A 5,764-nucleotide genomic window follows, 5' to 3' on the forward strand; every position below is an offset into this window, starting at 1 on the left:
GACCTATACAATTTTTTTCTTTTTGATTTTTTACCTGGATTACTGAGATGCATCAGGACATTTGTCCTCAATGCTTCAAATATTTATAATTTAATCGGAACATTTTGAAGTAGGATTATTTAACACAKCTGTTGACCAGACTGGCTTACTAAAAGATTGACTCAGGTGGATTCTTGTCATCTTACTGAACGTAAAAATGCTTTTGCAGTAACGCTATTTTATAAACCTGTTCATCTGTTGCAAAGCAACTGATGAAATCTCTCAGTATTATTATAACACATGAACTAATGTAAAACTGCTCTCTAGCGTCTCTATATCTTGTGATTGTTTGCATGAATCTTATGACTTCAGCTGACATTTCTTTATCGTCTCTGTGTTTGTTTTCCTGTCCAGGAGAGGAGAACCTGCGGCTGATCTTCACAGATAAGATGCTGGAAGGAGACACCTCACTGCTGTCTGAATATGGAATCCAGCAAATGTCGGTCATCCAGCTGGTGATCAAGGTTCCTGGAGGACTGACAGCATGACCGAGACCACCTGAACCTCCTCCTGACCCCCACTGCTGCCTCAGCCGCCACCTCCAGTTACTGTTTACAAATGTTCAAGTTTTGTTGTTTTGATTGTTATTGCACCTGTATTCTGAACAAAATGTTCTGTTATTGCACTAAATAAAACTGTTCATGTCAAATCTTTTGTTTACAGACTTCTTTACACAAGAAAAAAAAGTAAATAGATTTCTTTTTAGATAGGTTTCTGCAGAATGATTATATATGAACAATTAATATCTTACCTGTTGAGATAATCTGATTGATWCCTATTTTAAAAAATAGTTAAATTCTGATGAGCCAAAGTTGGTGTGTCCAATCCAGGTCTCTCCTGCATGTTTTACTTGTTTGCTCCAACACACCGTTTATGTTTTAACTGTCCTGATTAGAAATGTGTAAAAATATTTCCAAAGACTGTGGAAGAAAACAGGAAGTATGTTAAGGAGATGAAGAAAAGAAGACAATCTTATAAAATGGCCGCTCAGACCGATCTGATTTGCGCTTCCTATTTCTATTCACAGCCCTCCTCCCCACCTCTGTCCATTCAAGAAACACACAGAGGGGGTCTGAACACGTCTCAGGCCCAGACTGAGGTGTGAAAGAACCTAAAGATGAAGGCCAAAGAGGAGATGAGAACATGGAGGTCGTTAGAGAGTGACGTGGAGGGGGATGACTTGTTGCAGTGACCCCTGAATACAGAACAGTCAAAAGAAGAAGGGGAAAAAAGGCTGTAAAGGTTTATAAAATAGCGTTACTGCAAAAGCATTTTTACGTTCAGTAAGATGACAAGAATCCACCTGAGTCAATCTTTTAGTAAGCCAGTCTGGTCAAATTTTCAAAGAGTTATCTACAACAGGTAAGATATTATTTGTCCACAACCTTTCCTGAGGTCATTTTTATATTTGTAGACTTGATTTCAGCAGCAGTTCATCACAAATCCTATTACAAGTGACATTTCCGACGCACCTTGAATGCAGCATTGTGTGTTTGTGTTGAGAAGTGAAAGAGAAAGTATTGGAGGAGTAAGAACATGACAGATTAAAAAAAGACTGTGTTGGTGAGATTCAGTAAGGAGTTGAAGTGTTGGTTTCAGGAGGATGTGTGTATGACAGTAGGTGTGTTTTTTTTAATTAATTTTGCTTGTGTTTGTGTTCTAAAATCAGAACTGCAGTTAACTATCAGCTGTGTCTTTGTGGCAGCCTGAGGTGTGAATGAACCGATCATCAGAAGAAACATGGAGCTGAGAGGTTTGTTCTCCTGCAATCTGATGAGTTCCTGCGGCTGAAAATATGTGATGATGTGGATCAGGAAAAACAAGCTCTTTAGATAACATTGATCAAATTCTGACAGTTTACGCTGCACTTTATCAATTGTGACAAATAGAAAGAACATTTACAATCAGGAGTTTCACCTCAGTTTTAACAGATTGTTATTAAACTAAAGGGTTTGGTCTTAACTTGATCCCAATAGAAATAAAACAGCTTGAATTATTTTTAAACATTTCAAGATAGTTTTGCAAAATACAATGGTGGAATTATTACACTGTGCTTGTTGCCATACTTGGGACTTTAGGTGCATTCAGTCAGACCACTTTGCCAAAAACAAACAAAACAAAACAAAACACACATTTTAATGAGAACAAGAGCACTGAGGTAGAGAAAAAACCCAAACAAAAGCAGCCTGATCATGTGATATTGTAAGATTTCAGTTAGCGCTCAGTGYTGAGAGCCGCTCAGCTACCACATAGGGTTTAGCTCATATCTGCAGAAATGATTTGTTATAGCTGTGGCCTCCATCTTGATTTGGGTTGAGTCATTTTGTGTCAGATTATTAGAATCCAAGATACAAATCAAATTAAGCATATAAACTCTAAAGTCWTGTGTCTGAACGCTGTATGATTGTTTTTTTAGTAAGTTCATTTACGACCTGCATKAATAATTTAAAGCCATTCTATATTAGCAGAGAACTACCACGGTTTGATCAAACAGGGAACAACCTGCTACCTGAATAGTGTTCTGCAGGTTCTGTTCATGACCCCAGAGTTCAGACAAGCTGTCACCAGGTTGGTTTTTTACTTTAATAAATGCTGAAAATTCACTTTAACCAACTAACATCTGCCTTATATTTATTTAGGTCTGTGGAAGACGATCCTAACAGTGACTTTATTGATCCACATCTTAAAGAAATGTTTGATCGATTACTGCAAAACCCAACCGACACATGTGAAATACTAACTTCACTGCACATTGACAAAGGTACAGTCTGATAACACGCAAACTCTTTAAAATATGTTTATGAGAATGTGTGAATTTTAATCCAGTTAGTAATTAAACATTGATTTAATTAATAGTCATTTTGATAAATAATTATAAAATTAAAACAAACATTTTGGTATTTTAATAATTATACATGAGTTTTATTAATAAATATTTACGTAAATCTTCACGTCTCTCAGTGTTTGAGCAGCAAGATGCTGCAGAATACTTGGAGAAGATTTTAAAGCGGACCAGTCCCAATGCAGCAAAAGTAAAGACTTTTTAAAAACAGAATAAAAACATTGTTTTGTTTAGGAAAAAAAAACTACTTTTCTTCAGAGGTTTATTTGTGTTGTCAGATCTTCCAYGGACAGAGTGTCCACAGGACCAAATGTTCTGTTTGTGAGAAGGAAACGGACACAGCTGGACCCTTCTGGCATCTTCCTCTTGAACTGCTGAGTGGAAAATACAGCGTGGTGAGACTCACACTCTGACACACATTAAAAAATTAATTAATTAAAAATAAATAATAATAATAATAATAATAATAATAATAATAATAATAATAATAATAATAATAAAAGAGAGACTCTGACACTCTGTTTCTGTAACAAACATGTTTGTGATGTGAAATGTGATCAAACACTTTTATCAGGATTGAAAGTAGTAATCCCACAACTGGTCTGGCCCAGTTCTGACCCACATGTCAGAACCTAAGCAGTTCTTGGCTTAGATATCTCAAAGAATGACAGTCCTTTAATGGCTCAGATGTGTTTTGCCAGAGGTGGTCCATGCATGGGCCGGCACCACATACACCAACCCACAACCGGGCCAGTTGTGGCATCTTAAAAATGGTGCCATCATTGCCWGRCMTGGCCCAYATCCTGTTGACAAAACACTCGCCATGCCAGCAGTGCCARCTTGACACCAGAACTGGCCCATACATGAGCACAGATGTGGAGCAGTGGGCTGCCTGCTGAGGGGCTTAAGGGCCTTGCTCAGACTGGGGCTGGTTGGGGGAGTTGAACCAGCAACCTTTTAACCATAKGACCTTCTCTAAACTCTGTGCCACCACTCCCGCCAACATTTCAGTAAAAACAACAACTCCTGCCTTTTAGTGACAGGCCATAATGTTTTTACCTGTGTCTGCGTGTGTGTTTAATCTGTCTGTTAGCAAAATATCACATGAACCAATGAATACAATGTTAACGAGACTCAGAAAAATAATCATTGATGCACATTTACAATTTCAAGATGGCTGCTGGAGCCAATCAAACTTTTCTTTTTTGTTGTTTTCCAAAATTATTAATAGATTTTTCTTATTAATAATTCCTGGTTATCCCTCGTTATCGTGTGTACGTTGATGCTCAGACTTGTTAAAGTTCACGTGTAACATTCAAAGCTTTTCTACTGCAAACACATAAGAATATTTTCTTACACTGTYTGGGGCTCATTTGTCAGTTTTTTCTCAAAACTAAACACAACTGCATTTGTTTTTTSCAGGAAAGTGGCACTGAGGAGTTTTTCAAAACTTCGGAGCTCAGTGGAGAAAACCAGATGTACTGTGAAGTATGTAACACCAAAGTTAACTCATCTGCTGTGAGTACATTAATACTAAAACACGTCTCAGACTGTTTTACAGAGATTAATGTAATGGAAGCAAAACATTCTTGTGTTTTCTTTATCTCTTCAGAAATATGTGATAAAACATCATCCAGATGTTCTGGTGCTGCTACTGAAAAGGTTTGACTTCAGCTATCAGAGCCAGTCGTATGTCAAGATCCAGTGTGATGTTGATGTTCCCTACACCCTGACCATACCACAGGTTAACCATTTTATTTTATTTGATATGTTCATTTTAAGTAGTTCTGGTTATTTATTATTTTTTTCTAACGTGCAGTTTTGTTTGATCAGGATCAGACGTATGAACTCTACGCTGTTGTGGATCATTTTGGGGATCTGAGAGCTGGACATTACACAGCAACCATCAAGTCCCAGGATGATGAAAGATGGTTCAGATTTGATGAAGACAGAGTCACACCGGTGAGATTTAGAAGATTTTTAAAATCTTTTTTGCAAAGATATGTAGCCTTTCCTAAAAGACATCACTGCTCTTTATTTATTTATTTTTTATTTCAGCTCGGCTGCAATCCATTCCCAGACAATAAGAATTTTGCAAAGTAAGTTTTGTGATTACTCTTGCTCAGGGATTTTGCCTGGTTGATTTATTCACATGTAGTAAAAGCTAACACATGACATTAGGACATAAAATAATCCCAAATGTGTTTCAGTGTGTTTGTGATCAGATTTCAGTAACTCTCTAAACATTTTAGACAAYTTAGGCTGACTTGTGGACTTTTTGTTATGACTTCACTTACAGTAGGTTATATATTCCATCTAATTGTAGCTTTACAATATGTATTTGTCCAAAAGAGGCGTCTTCTTAATAATTTTTAAACTATCTTCAGTGTAGAAATCTTGAGGGTCAGACAAGTTGTGAGGTGAACTAAACCTGAGTAAGTCTCGTCCTGTAAACCAGTGGTTCCCAAACTTTTTAAACTTGTGTACCCCTGAGCCTCTTTGTCATAACACTATTACCTTCAGTCAAACGTAATGATGATTCTCCAAAACTATAATGTAACACAGCTGATTATTAAATGAAAATTATTTATTTAAACCCCTAGAGCATTTAATTCTCAGGCATTTTATTCTTTTCAACTCAAATAATAAACATAAAGATAAATACACTCACCGGCCACTTTATTAGGTACACCACGCTAGTAACGGGTTGGACCCCCTTTTGCTTTCAGAACTGCCTCAATTCTTCGTGGCATAGATTCAACAAGGTGCTGGAAGCATTCCTCTGAGATTTTGGTCCATATTGACATGATGGCATCACACAGTTGCCGCAGATTTGTCGGCTGCACATCCATGATGTGTGTTCATAAAGGGATGGACATGGTC

The sequence above is a fragment of the Austrofundulus limnaeus genome, unplaced genomic scaffold (genome assembly GCF_001266775.1).
Source record: "Austrofundulus limnaeus strain Quisiro unplaced genomic scaffold, Austrofundulus_limnaeus-1.0 Scaffold276, whole genome shotgun sequence".
Classification (NCBI taxonomy): domain Eukaryota; kingdom Metazoa; phylum Chordata; class Actinopteri; order Cyprinodontiformes; family Rivulidae; genus Austrofundulus; species Austrofundulus limnaeus.